This window comes from Penaeus monodon, chromosome 10, assembly GCF_015228065.2.
Source record: "Penaeus monodon isolate SGIC_2016 chromosome 10, NSTDA_Pmon_1, whole genome shotgun sequence".
Taxonomy (NCBI): Eukaryota; Metazoa; Arthropoda; class Malacostraca; order Decapoda; family Penaeidae; genus Penaeus; species Penaeus monodon.
In genome coordinates this window covers 24,719,500-24,734,499 of record NC_051395.1, presented here as the reverse complement: position 1 = coordinate 24,734,499, position 15,000 = coordinate 24,719,500, and the positions used below count along the sequence as shown (strand labels likewise).

Here is a 15,000-nt window from a genome sequence, read left to right as displayed (position 1 = left end):
AGAGACAAACCCTCAAAAGACAGTGTACAAAGAGGCACAAAGGCAAAGGCGTAGAAGTTACAGTTAGCTAAAACGAGTCTACTAACTCAGTTAATTCCAAACTTCGTTAAACCCGAGGCAGTGTGTGTAGCAACACGCGCCTTACCTGTATAACTTCGCCGATAATTAAATTGATAAGACCAGGAACTCCGCTTAATGCAGAAGGGAGGGTGGGGGGGGGTGCTGTTATTTTTTAAGTCCTTTGTTTTGTAATTGTTTCTTTGTCGATGGAAGCACATCGACCTTTTTTATCTCCCTCTCTATTTTAACCCCGGTGTGTGTGTGTGTGTGTGTGTGTGTGTGTGTGTGTGTGTGTGTGTGTGTGTGTGTGTGTTTCTTTGTGTGTGTACTATGTGCCCTTGGTGGCCCTGAACCTGATAGCAAGTGGCCGTGGCCCTTATATGGTCGCAGTATAGCGTTACTTATTTCCATGATTCATTTTTCGGGCTTTATTTATCGTGGTTGTTTTGTTGTTGTTGTTTTATGTATGTCTTTTCCTCTCTCTGCCTCTCTGTCTATGTCTCTGTTTCTGCTTCTCTCTCTCTATCTCTCTATCTCCTTTCTCCCACCTTCCCTTTTTTCTTTCTCCCACCTCTCCCTTATGCCTTCCTCTCCTCTCCTCTACTTCTCTTTCTCCCCCTCTTTCTCCTCTCTCCTTCCTCGTTAGCCCAGTTAACAGGTTAGAAACTAGGGAGGAGGAGAGAGGGCGAAAAAGAGAGAAAGGAGAGAAAATCAAGAGGAGGAAAAAGAAAATGAGAAGAATAGGAGAGGGGAAGCAAGGAGAGAACAGAGGAAATGGGAAAGAAAAGGTGAGGAGGAGAGAGAGAGAGAGAGAGAGAGAGAGAGAGAGAGAGAGGGGGGGGGGGATGGGGAGGAAGTGAGCGAGCGAGAAAAAGAAAAGGAAAGAGAGAGAGGGAGGATAGATACAAAGAAAACAGTGAGTGAGGGGAAATGAAGGGGGGGGGGGGTCGAGACACGCCGACCCGAAATAAAATCCTTAACAAGGCGACGCTTCACATGGCCAAAGGAGAGAAAAAGACGCGGGCGAAAGTTGCATTAAACGTCACTCACTTGATTGCTAGACCTGTGCGCTTCCCTCGCCTCTTGTTTTTTTTTTCTTCTTCTTCTTTCTTTCTTTCTTTCTTTTGATTATTTTTTTCTTCTTCACTTATCCTTATGGCTTTGTTTCTTTCTTTCGTTCTTTTTCTCGTTTTTTTTATTTCTTCACTTATCTTTTTTTTTCTTTCCTTTATCTTTTTTTATTATCCTTGTTTTATTCATTTCTTTCTCTCTTTCTTTCTTAATTTTTCTTTGTCTTTTTTTTATCCTTTTTATCTTTTTTTATTTTTTGATTTTCTTCCCTTATTTTTTTATTGTTACTCTTCTTTGTCTTTTTCTTGGTCCTTTCTTTTGTTTCCTTTAAACTCTCAGTATATTTTTTATCTCTGTTTAAATCTGAATATTCTCCATCAGGATGTGCGTGCTTGCGTACGTGTGTGTTAAGGGGGGGGGGGGAGGTGCGAAGTAGAAGCTGCCTCGTCCATCTTGTGTCTACCTGGGAAATAACCCCACATGTGCGTTATTTATTCCAGGATTTTAAGATTCATTTTTCTGCATATATTGGGGCTTAGACTGCTAGCTTTGCAGGCACTCTCTCTCTCTCTCTCTCTCTCTCTCTCTCTCTCTCTCTCTCTCTCTCTCTCTCTCTCTCTCTCTCTCTCTCTCTCTCTCTGTGTGTGTGTGTGTGTGTGTGTGTGTGTGTGTGTGTGTGTGTGTGTGTATGTGTGTGTGTGTCTGTGTATGTTTGTCCTTCCCCTTCATCTCTTCCTCTATCCATCTTTCTCTTTCTCTTCCTCCCCCTATCCTAACCTCTCCTTTCCTTCTCCATCTATCCCTCCTTCCGCTTCCTCCCCTCCCCTCCTTCCCTTCCCTTCCCTTCCCTTCCCTTCCCTTCCCTTCCCTTCCCTTCCCTTCCCTTCCCTTCCCTTCCCTTCCCTCCCCTCCCCTCCCCCTCCCCTCCCGTCCTTCCTTCCCTTTCCTCCTCCCTTCCCTCCTTCCCTTTCTCTTCCCTCCTTCCCTCCCTCCCCTTCTCTTCCCTCCTCCTACAGAAGAAAAAAGGAGTGCATAGGCATACACGCAAACCCCCAAGCTGCCGACATAGTCCTCGGTTTCGCAAGCAAGACTGAGCAAATCGCCGAATTGCCGAACTACCCCGACCTCTCGTAACGGAAGGCTAATCACCGGTTTCGTCGGGACCGTGGTGGGCGGGTTGTGGGCGGCGGGCGGTGTGGTTGGGTTTGTGGTTGAACTCAAAGGGTAGGTGGAAGCGAAGAGGATTTCATTCCACCGCAAAATGTCTATGGTTGATACTTTTTGGGAGTTTGGTCGGGTTCATCTTCATTTTCATTCATCTTTCTCTTTCGTTGTCAGCATTCTCTCTCTCTCTCTCTCTCTCTCTCTCTCTCTCTCTCTCTCTCTCTCTCTCTCTCTCTCTCTCTCTCTCTCTCTCTCTCTCTCTCTCTCTCTCTCTCTTTCCATCGTCATTTGCGTTAATTTCCAAAATCACTTTCGTTGGCGTTAATCATAATTTCTTGTTCATTGTCATTACTATATTCGTTCATTTCCCTGTTTTTTTTATTTTTTTTTATGTTCCTCCGACTACTCTGCCTCCTTCCAAGTTCCTTCTCTTGTGGCAGGGGATATAGCATGCATTATAAAGCTTCATAAAAGAGAAAGAGAGCGAGAAAAATACACATAGTAAACCTAGTAAAACAAGAAAAGCAAGGGAGTGGAAGATTAATGCATATTGAGAAAGTTGTATATATTTCGTAACAAAAAGGAGACGCACTGGACTCGGTTTCAGGCACGAGCATAAACCAGTGTCTTAATTTATTTTTTCCTATTCTATTCCTTTATTTCTGCCCATTCTCCTTCGCGTTTTTCCTTATTCTCTCCCCACCTCCACCTTCGCTTCCTCTGCTTCCTCTACTTCCTCTACTTCCTTGTCCTCTTTTCCTCTCTTCCTCCTCCTCCTCCTCTTCCTCCTCCTCCTCCTCCTCCTCCCTCCTCCCACCTTCCTCCCTCCTTCCTCACCCTCACCCTCACCCTCCCTCACCACCCTCCTCTCGGCGTAGAAATGATTGCGGTTCGTGCAATGAGGGCCAAACTTATGCCTCATGTTCGTGGGTGCCGTTTGTTTGAAGCGGTGGATGGGGGGGGGGTGCGGGTGACGTGTTCTTGAACTTTGTTCTTTCTTTTTTTTCGTTGGATTGTCATTTTTTTGGGGGGGTCTTGCGGGTACGTTGTTCTTATTATTGTTTTGTTCTTTGTTCTTTATGTTCTTCATCGCCATCAACTGTTCATGTCATTATAATTATTGTAGCGTTCAACCAACACCATAGACAATAAAGTCAGCGCCATAGATACCTGTGAAATAGATAACATTGTTATTAATTCATATAAGAAAATAAGAAAACGCATACTACCTTATATATTATATTATATATATATATATATATCATATATATATATATATATATATATATATATATATATATATATTATATATATATATATATATATATCCCTATCAAGATAAACCAAACCCACTTTTATGAGCTCTGTCCTCGCCAAACACCTGCCTTCATTACCACCAACATTAAATACCACGTGTGCCAATTAATCCATGGATTAATGAACTCCACGAGTTTTTCTCCCTGGATCCAGATCCTGAAATGCCCCTCCACATCCATCTCCCATTTCTACTACTTAAGTAACCACCCTAATGAACACCAGCGTCGCCATTAACACTTCTTTTTATTTTAAATTGATGTCCTCTCTCCCCTCAGGTGTGGTGGCGGGGGTGCCCCAGCAGCGACATGCTGAGCGCGGTTCGTCTTCGCCTTCGTCACCCAGCATCGGGGCGTCGCGCTCTGCCGAGTCTACGCCCATCAAGATAGTGGTGAGTGGGCGCGTGTTTTCTTATGCGTTTTTCTCTTGAGATTTAATTTGTAATTTTAGTAGTAATAGCTGTTGTAGTTCTTTTTTTAATAGTAATGGCTGTTGTGTACTTTTTTCGCTCTGTTGAGTGAAGGCCGTCGAGATAAAGGTGAGGGGGTCGCGTGTTTCTTTTGTTTTTCATTTGGGATTTAATTTGTAATTTTGGTAGTAATAGTTATTGTAGTCGTTGTAGTACTAGTGTGAGCGCCCATGAAGATAGAGTTGAGTGTGTGTGTTGTGTGTGTGTGTGTGTGTGTGTGTGTGTGTGTGTGTGTGTGTGTGTGTGTGTGTGAGCAACCTGCCAACTCAATGCCCATCAAGGTAGTAGTGAATCTCGGGGTTTATTGTTACTATAGTTATCATTATTGTTTTTGTTATTTTTCATATTATCATTAATATTCTCATTATTATTATTGTCATTATTAATATCATTCCTCTCCTCCTCCTCCTGCTCCTCCTCCTCCTCTCCTCCTCCTCCTGCTCCTCCTCCTCCTCCTCCTTCTCCTCCTCCTCCTCCTCCTCATCATCATCATCATCATCATCATCATCATCATCATCATCACCATCACAATCATCACCATCATCATCATGGAGAGACCGTGAAGAGACAAGAGGCAGACGAACAAAAAAAAAAAACAGAAAACCCAAGAAATGAATAGATATTCGATGATTGAGCCTTCACCCCACCCTTTGATCTCCCCAGCCCGCCCACAGAGACCGGGTGTGGGCGTGGGGGTAATCCAAGCCGGCCGAAACAAGAGTGCGGGGACGTTGTAAATTGATTCCTAATGGAGACCTGTATTTATGCCAAGGACTCCACGAAAGGGACGGCGGTGTGATGGTATACGGGAGTAGGGGGGAGGAGGGGGGAGGGTGAAACACATCCTCCCCCCTTGCATGTGTGTGGGTGTTACTCTTTGTTACTCTGTCTGTCCGTTTGTGTGTGTCTGTCTTTCTTTGTCTTTTTTTCTTCTTCTTTTTCTTTCTATCTGAATCTTAGTCTCATTCTCTTTCTTTCTTACTCTCCCTATCTCTGTCTCAATCTCTCTCTCTCTATCTCCCTCCCTCCCTCCCTCCCTCCCTCCCTCCTCTCCCTCTCCCTCCCTCCCTCCCTCCCTCCCTCCCTCCCTCCCTCCCTCCCTCCCTCCCTCCTTCCCTCCCTCCCTGCCACTCAATTACTCTCACGCTCCTTCTTCAGTCCGTAACAAATTTATGTATTTTTATTTAAGTATGTAAGTATGTGTTTATGTTTGCTCAAATTTGCATGGCTCTAAAACTAAGATGGACATGCTTCGTGTGGGCGGGAGTGCAGCAGGCGAGTAACCTTGTGGGCGGCATGTAGTGTATAGAATTACATGTGTAGTGAAGTACTCTCCACCGCCACTTTTGCTGTTTTTAGGTTTTTATATCCTTTTGTTTGTTTTCTTAGCTTTTATCTCTGTTTAGCTGTTTTTGTCTATTCTCGTTTTATTGTTTTTTATTTTTTATCTCTGTTTTGTTGTTTTTTTTTTTATTTTTTTTTTTTTATTCCCGTTTTGTTTTTTTTTTTAAATTTTTTATTTTCCCGTTTTTTTTTTTTTATCTATTTTGGGGTTTTCTAAACTTTTTTTTTTTCCCTCTTGTATCCCCCCCTTATTTCCCTTTCCCTTTTAAATCTTCCTTTATTTCTCTTTCTCTTCTTCTCCTCCTTCTTCCGCTCGCTCCTTTGTTTCAGGCGATGAAAGTTTGTATATTACACGATCAGAAGAGTTGTTGCCTCCATTATGCAAATCAGCTGTTCGGGTGAAGGCGGTGAGGGCCTGGCGGAGACACGATCGCTAGTTACGACCGGCTTCTTTCAGGTCGGAGATCAGAGGAAAAAGTGATTTTGTTTTGAGGGACTGCGCGTGCACTTGTGTAGTCGGGGATGTACACGCCAGGGCAAACAGTCGCGCGCGCACACACACGCACGCACTCTTGCACGCATACACGCACAGACGCTCGCACACAAACACGCATACACACACAAATGCATACGTTCATACTTACGTACATATATATGTGCGTACGTACGTATGTACATGCATACATACTTACATATTTAAATACATAAATACACAAAGCTCGCGAAAAACCACACACACACATACACACGCACACACACGCATACAAACCCCCACACGCACACGCAACACGCACACCATACACACCACACACAACACACACACACACACACCACACACACACACACAGAAACGAACATCTCAGGTAAGAGAAGTGACACAGCGAGGACATGATGTGCATGTGCATCTCTCTCTCTTTCTCTCTCTCTCTCTCTCTCTCTCTCTCTCTTCCCCTCCCTCCCCCCTCCCCCCTTCCCCCCCTCTCTCTCTCTCTCTTTTTCTCTCTCTCTCTCTCCCATCTCACTCACCCTCTATCTCTCTCTCCTCTCTTCTCACTCTCCTCTTCTCTCTCTCTCTCTCTCTCTCGCTTCTTCCTTCTCCTCTCTCTTTCCTCTCCCACGTGTTTTCCTCTTTTCTTCAGTCTTTTCCTATGATTTTTCTTTGTCCTTAATTTTTTTGGTTTTTTCTCTCCGTGACTGAAGATGGGAGAAGGGGAGGGGAGGGGAGGGGAGGGGAGGGATAACAGGAAGAGATGAGAGGGAGAGGGGAGGGGAGGGAAGGGAAGGACAGTGGAGGGAAGGGGAGGGGAGGGCGTTTGATCCGTGGAACAGCGTGTAAATTGAAATTCAGATTGATGCGATGTTTCTCTTGCCAGTCACAGATCATATTCCCGCCAACTCCCCCTTTTGGGTGTGGGGGGGGTGGGGGGCAGGGGAGGTTAATTCGCATATCTTTTGTGTGTTTTGCTTGTTTGTTTGAGCTATTCTCTCTCTCTCTCTCTCTCTCTCTCGCCTCCTCATCTCCTCCTCTCTCTCTCCTCTCCTCTCGCTCATCTCTCTCTCTCTCTCTCTCTCTCTCTCTCTCTCTCTCTCTCTCTCTCTCTCTCACATTCACTTTTCTTTATCTTTTTCTCTTTCTCTTCCTCTTCCTCTTCTTCCTTCTTCCTCCACCATCCCTTCCCTTCCCCTTTTTCTCCTATTAATCTGTTTTGTTTCAATCATTAACCTCCCCTTTCTCCCCACCCTTTTCCACTCACCTGTCTGTCTCTTCTCTCTCCACCCGTGTTTGAATCCTCCCTTCCCTTCTTCCTTTCCCTCCACCCCTTCTCATTACTTTTCTTTCTCCCCCTTCTTTTTTCCCCTTTACTCTCTCCCCTCTACCCTCCTCCCTCCCCTCCCTCCGTATCTCTTCGTGTCAGCGCAGGCAGGGCAGTATTGGCAAGTCACGACGACCATGCGATCTCTGTTAACATTTCATGTTGAACTGTGATGAACTCATGCGAAAACCTCGGCGGTAGACAGTGCTCATAAAAACATGTATGTGGGGGGGGAACAGAGAGTAGCTCATGTTTTCTTCTTCTTCTTCTTCTTCTTGTTCTTCTTCTCCTCCTTTCTTTCTTTTCTTTTCTTTTTTTTTCGGAGCGGTCGTCGGAGGTGGGGTAATGAGTTGTCGTTTTCTGTCAGTTGCCTGGCGATCTTCATTTTCTGTTGTGATGGGGTGACTTTGGTATTGTTGAAAAAAAAATCTCCGTAATTGTTATTTATATATTTTGTTTGTTTATTTATTATTTTGTTCATTTGTGTGTGTTTTTACGGCTCAGAGGTATGAGATCATTGTCCTGGTTTTGTAATCTTGTTAAGGTTGACTTTTTATCTTTTATCTTCTTTTTTCTTTTTTTTCAATTTATTTTATATGCATTCCTTGTTTTTAGAACTTCTCAGGCTCGGTGAATGTATGCTTATGACTACGTAATAAGCACTGAATAGCCTTCTCTCTTTCTCTTTCTCCCCCCATTCCCGCTATCTCCTGTCTTCCCTTCCTTTATTCCCTTCCTCCCTCTTCCCCCTTCTCCCCCTCCTTCCCCTAACACTATGGAAGTTCCCCTCTTTTCCCCTCGCAAACACGCAGAGAAAGGGGCTCTTTTTTCCCCTCCTTCATTTGAACTTTTCAGACCCAAAGCTTTGTCCTGACGCCGGTTTTATTTTTTTTCCTTGGTGTTCAAATGTGTCTTTGGTTGTCAGAAACATGGCGTGGAGGAGGCGGAGGGGGGGGGGAGGGGGGGTACGCGCGAAGGAGGAAGTGGATGGGTTAGTTAGGGAGGAAATGGATTCATTTTTAAGCAAAAAGGGGAAAGGGGTGAGGGAAGTGGGGGGGGTTGTGTGTGTATGTTGCTGTATGAAGGGATGGATGTGTCGATGTTTCCTCTCTCTCTCTCTCTCTCTCTCTCTCTCTCTCCTCTCTTCTCTCTCTCTCTCTCTCTCTCTCTCTCTCTCTCTCTCCCTCCCTCCCTCCCTCCCTCCCCAACTCTCTCTCTCTCTCTCTCCCTCCCTCCCCAACTCTCTCTCTCTCTCTCTCTCTCTCTCTCTCTCTCTCTCTCTCTCTCTCTCTCTCTCTCTTTCTCTCTCTCTCTCTCTCTGTTTATCTATTTACCTGTAAGGCTTTTTGTCCGTCCTCTCTTCCCTTTCCCTTCCCTTCTACTGGCTTATAAGTCTTGGATCTTTTAAATCTACTCTTCCTCCTCTTTCTTTTCCTCCCTCTTCTCCTCCCCCCCTCTTCCTCCTCCTCCTTCCCTCCTCCTCCTCCTCCTTTCCCTCCTCCTCCTCCTCCTCGTCCATCACCGAGGATGAATAAAAGAAAACCTAATTATTCAATTAATGGGTCAAATTACCCTCGTCTGTCACACGCCCGAGGATTAAGGATGAGCTCATGGGGGGGGGGGGGTATTCCCCGCTTCTCCCTCGGGCGAAGTTGATGACGAAAACGTTTCTCTTCGCACGTGCCTTGTGTCTGTGTTTTCGCTGTCTTGCTTTTTGTATTGTTTGTGGTTGTTATTTGTTTCGTTTCTTTTCTTTTTTTGGGTTATGTTTTTTTTTTTCTTTTTTTTTTTTTTACATGTATTTTATGTGCATATATGCGTTGCTTGTGTACTTCGTCTCTCAGGGTATGTACAGGTGTTCAGATGAAGTATTATTGAAAGGACTGTATACAAGCTAGGGTAGAAGATGAAGAAGATAGAGTAGAGGGAATTAAAAGAGAGGCAAAAAAAGAGCTGTGAAGGTCATGCCGATGTAATGACGTCATCTGCCAGTGGCGCCGTCGCTGCGTCGACGCCACGAGAGTCCTAGCGGGGCCGTTTTTTTCCATTTTTACACCGTCGTCAGCGCTGGCCTTAGCTGACCTTATCCTCCGACGGACCATGTATTCACGAGAGAGAGGGAAAAAAAGGGATTTGAGATTAGAGAACCGGACCTCCCAGTTCGTTTAGCGTTTCGAATGGGTGTTGCGCGGTCTGTTTTTTTGTTTGTGTTTTCGGTTTTCCTTCTCTCTCTCTCTCTCTCTCTCTCTCTCTCTCTCTCTCTCTCTCTCTCTCTCTCTCTCTCTCTCTATATATATATAATATATATATATATATATATATATATATATATGTATATATATGTATATATATGTATAATATGTTTATGTTAGTATATATTATATATGTATATATATATATATATATATATAAGTGGTGTTATATATGTATTATTATTGTGTATATATATATATATATATATATATATATATATATATATATATCTTATATCTATTTATCTATCGTATCCACTCTCATCCGCTCCCTTCTTTTCCCCTTCCCTTCCTTTCTCCTCCCTTTTCCCTATTTTTCCACCCACCCAAACACACACACACACACACACACACACACACACACACACACACACACACACAATCCTTCCCATACACCCTCCACCCACACACCCTCCACCCACACACACCCCCACCCTCACCCATCCTCCCATACACCCCCACCCACACAACTCCCCACACCCACACACACCCCTACCCGCCCGCCCTCACCCGCCCGCCTCAAGATTTAGGGCTGCCCCTCTCATCTGTATGCATTACGTTATTCTCCGGTCGGGGCGGTCTTGATGCGATACAACCTAACTGTTTTGTCGGCGGGAACATCGGTCGGAAAGCTGGGGCTGCGGCGGAGGGGGAGGGAGGAGGGGGTAGAGGGGAGGTGGAGGGAAGGGGAGGAGTGGGGGAGTGGTGGCAAGGGGAGTGGGGGAGGGGGCAGAGAGGAGGGAGGGGGAGGTGGTGGTGGAGGAGGAGGGAGAAGAGGAGGGGGTAGAAGGGAGGGGAGGAAGAGGTTGCGGTAAGGAGGAGAGGGGGTTGTGGTGGAGAAAGGGGAGGGGAGGAGGAGGCGGCCCGTTTCGGAGTTGTTACTGATTGTTATTGTTGTTTTAGGTGTTTTTGCTAGTATTCATTTATAAATAGTTATAAGAAACTTTGCGTGTGTAACTGGATCACATGTGTGTTTATGTGCAAGCATGTTCGCTGAAGAGAATGACAGACAGACAGACAGGCAGAGTAAGAGATAGATATACAGAGACGACTTGTATATAATTGTACATGTACATGTGGTTTTATATTCGCCTCTTACTTTCTGACGACAATATTCTTTCGGCTTCAAGAGAAACTCGAGAGCTATTGCTTAACATAAACCACACGAAGAGGTCTGTGTGTCTCTCTGTAGGTCGTTCCAGTCTCATCATGCAAGGGTCGTGATGATATGAAATCGCTGCTCGAGTCGTCACGGTCTGTCGTAAGCCTCATAACAGAGGTCGTTGGAAAGTATGGGGTGAGGGAGGGAGGGGGAAGGGAAGGGAAGGAGGGAAGGGAAGGGATGGGATGGAGGGAGGGAGGGGTCGTGGCGGGAGGGAGTGAGGGAGGGAAACTTGGGACGAGGGAGGGAGGCCGGAGGGAGGAAAGAAATAGAGGGAGGGTGGGAGGTAGGGAAGAGACGGGGAGGGAAGGGGGAAGGAGGAAAGGAAGAGAGGGAGGCAGAGGGAAGGGAAAGTCGAGTTTCCTAAGGGAAGCGAGGGAGGGAGGGGAGAGGTGAAGGAAAAGAGGGAAGCAGGGGAGGAAAGAGAAAAAGAGCAGCTATAAGTTATATTTTAGGAGTCTCATTGCTGGACTTACTGACGAGTTTGTTTGTTTTTTCCATATACTCAGTTTACTTTTGGAAAGTGTATGTAGAGGAAAAGGGGGAAGGAGGGGGGATGGAAGAAGAGGGGAAGAGGGAAGGCGTAAGGAAGTAGGAATTCCAACATAGGGAGGGAAAGGGACAGGAGATGGAAAGATAAAGGGGGGGATAGGGGGAGGGAAGATGGTCGAGGGATTTGGGTGGGAGGGAGAAGAGCGAAGGGAGATGGACGGATTTATGGTTAAAGGGAGGGAGAGACAAGAGGGAAGGAGATGGAGGGACATAAAAAGGGAGAAGCAAGAAAGGAAGAGAGACGGAAGAACATACGGAGGGAAGGAGGAGGGAGAGAGTGAGGGAGGGGAGAGGACGGGAAGCTAGACACCCTTAACCGCCCCAATTTGCAGTGATGAAGGGAAACTGCTTACATGGCACAAAGTACGACGAAAGGGTGACTTGGCGATGGATGACGTAACCCCGTTGTCGTGGGCGGGGCGATGTGTCGAAGTGGGCGTTTCCCAGGCTGATGTACCTGAGCAGGGACGGAGGCGACGTTGGTGCTCATAATGTGTCTTATCATTAAGCTAACCGGCTTTGAGGTCCTTGTGCCGGTCAGACGTCAGGACGTGATAGGCTTGGGTAGACTTCGTTAGACTTCGATAGGCTTTTTGTTGGGTCGCTTAAGGGCTGGTTTTTTTTTTTCTAGACTTGTTATTGGACTCTGATAGGCTTTGGTAGATTTCGGTAAACGTCGCTGATTTTCGTAGATCTGCGTCGTCTCTCTATCGTATCAAGTGATTTGAAAGAAGAATTTTTTTTCTTTCTTTTTTTCTTTTTTACATTGGTTGAAGCGAGGTGGAATGAAATGTGGCGTGTGAGTACGTAGAGTTTCATACAGTTCGTTGAGTAATATTCGTTAGGTCGCACTTACCATTAAGCTATTCAGCTTTTATCTACTATTATTATGAGCACTATCATTAGTAGTAGTAGAAGTTTTAGTATTATAAGTGTCATTCGTATTTTTCATTATTAGTGGTGTTCGTATGAACATGCGATTACTATTACTTTCGCTGTTAATGAGTTGACGTGATTATCATTATCACTCATTATCTTTCAAACCACATTTAGTTTTTATCCAGCTCGAGTAACTCCACCCCGTTGTCAGTGTCGAAAAAACGAATAAAATCGACCGCAAATTGACGCGTCGATCAAGCTCCGCCGACGTCGACCTCTGGTGCGTCAAGAGAGTCATAAACGCAGCCGCTATCGGACGCCGATTCGACGTGTCCTCCCTCGCGCGCGCTCGTAACTGTCCTGCTAATGAGCGTCCTGAGCGACCTTGGCGGGGAGGGGGGGGGAGGAGGGGGAGAAGGGAGGGAAGAGGGAGGGGAGAAGGAGGAAGGGGAGGGAAGAGGGAGGGGAGAAGGAGGACAGGGAGGGGAGTGGGTGCAAAGAGGGATCTAAGTACGGCTGAGGTCTTGTCCGGTCGACTCAGGACTTGATAGCCTAGGTGGGCTTGAGACTGAGCCTCGTGGGTCGTTGTAAGGGTGTGTTGTTTTTTTCTAGACTTTATTGACTCTGATAGCTTTGTAGATTTGGTAACGTCGCTGATTTCGTAGATCTGCGTCCTCTCCATCGTATCAAGTGATTTGAAGAAGAATTTTTTTTCTTCTTTTTTCTTTTTACATTGGTTGAGCAGTAATGAAATGTGGCGTGTGAGTGCGTAGAGTTCATACATTCGTCGAGTAATATCCGTTCAGTCGCACTACCATTAAGCTATTCAGCTTTATCTACTATATTATACCCACTATCATAGTATAAGAAGTTTTAGATATAATGTCATTCGATTTCCAATAACGGTGTTCGATAAACATGCGATTAAACTTCGCTGTAAGATTACGTGATATCATCACACTCATATACTTTCAAACAATTCAGTTTTAATTATCAGAGTACTCACACGTATTTCATGTCGAATAAAACGAATAAATCGTACCGCAAATTGACGCGTCTGATCAACTCCGCTGACAGTCGACCTCTGTATTAAATATATAAACGATGCGCTATCGGACGCCGTTCGACGTGTCTGTCGGGCGCTGTGTGTGTCTGAGGGTCTGGGTGCCTTGGTGGGGGGGGGGGTGGGAAGGGAGGGAAGATGAGGGAGAAGGAGAATGGAGGGGAAGGGAGGGGAGAAGAGGAAGGGGAGAGAAGAGGGAGCTGAAGGTGATGGACGGGGACGGGTTCGTCCGTCGCGTCTCCCGTGACCTTCGCACGCCTAAAAATGTGGGCGGATTGAGTGGGCATCACAAGGTGCATTGTAAAATTGTGTGTGTGCGTGTGTACGTATTATCTATCTATCTATCTATCTATTATATAGATATATAATATTATTATAATCAACACACACACACACACAACAATCACACACACCACACCACACAGCAAAAACATCACACACATATATTATATATATATATATATATATATATATTATATATATATATATATATATAATTATATAATTATATATATATATATATATATATATATATATATATATATATATATATATTATATATTATATATATATATATATATTATATATATATATATATATATATATTATATATGTATGTATATATATGTATATTACACATATATAGAGAAACAGAGACAGGGACAGAGTCAGAGAGAAAGACAGACACAGACAGTGACAGAAACAGAGACCACAGAACACAGTGAAAGATGTTTACTGATAGAATAACATGACCTTATCGGGGCGTTGCTTCCTGTTTCATCCGCCCGCAAAGCACCAATTAAGAAGGGTAATTAGGCAACCGGAAATGGGGACACGGAGAGAAATTCGCAAAGGGTGTTGGCTGCACACTGAAAGCACGGGGAAGGGGGGGGGGGGGAGAGAAAAGGGGGCGTGCTTTAAATGGGGGGAAAGTGATCGCCGCTTGGGAGGTTGTCATGGCAACGGAAGGATAACACGGGCGGCATGAATTATTCCGGAGCTTATCTGGCGTCGACGTCATTTTTCTCCCCTCCCCCCCCCTTTTTCCTCGTCCCTTTTCTACCTCCCTTTTATTTTCACTTTCTTTCTTCCTTTTGTCCCATTCGTCGCCTATTCTTTTTCACTTTATTCCTTCTCGTTTGCATCTCCTTTTCCTGTTCTCCCTTCCTCCCCTTATCACAGCTTTCTGTGATAAAGAACAAGGCATAGGTAAGAATAAAAGCAGATAAAAGAATAGAATGAGATATTTTTTGATAATGAATATAGCATAGCAAAACAGAGTAAAGTAAAATAATAATAATAATAATAAAATAAACAATAAATGAATATTAAAATAAAAGGGTAAAGAAATAAAATTATAACAATTATGCTAATGATAAGAATTATTGTTATTATCATGATCATTCTTACCATCATCATCATTGATAATGACATAATCATAACACACACACACACGAGAACAAACTTTAAGAAAGAGTAGAGAAGAATAGATGAAACAAAGACACGGCCGCGCCTTCCCGTGTCCCACCGGCGGGATGACCCCTCGAGGCGGCCAAAGGAAGGCAGTAACCAGCCGTGTGATCGCTGTGCAAACGCCCGCACACAACGCCACACTGGAGATGTCCCGTTGGGAGTAGTGTGGGGGTGAGGAATGGGGGGGGAGTGGGGGAGGGTAGAGGAGGAGGGTGTGGGGGAGGTGCGAGGAGGAGGAATGGGGGGGGGTTGGATGGGGGAGGAGGTGGCAGGGGGATTGATGGGGGAGGGAAATGTTAAGAGGGAAGTAGAGGATGGAGGAGGACGGGTTGATAGGGGGATGGAGGTGAGGGTGGTGGGAGTGGAAGTGGAGGGAGATAAGA

At 45.0% G+C, this 15,000-nt stretch overlaps 1 protein-coding gene across 1 annotated transcript in view; it reads left to right on the top strand.

Annotated features, from left to right (window-relative positions):
* The first annotated feature begins 3,865 nt into the window (after positions 1 to 3,865).
* The window catches only part of LOC119577959 (disabled homolog 2-interacting protein-like), a 36,387-nt gene continuing 25,252 nt past the window's right edge, over positions 3,866 to 15,000 (top strand). Inside the window, exon 1 of the mRNA XM_037925653.1 lies at positions 3,866 to 4,000. The gene's annotated coding sequence lies outside the window, so the exon portion shown is untranslated. The remainder of the gene's footprint in view (positions 4,001 to 15,000) is intronic.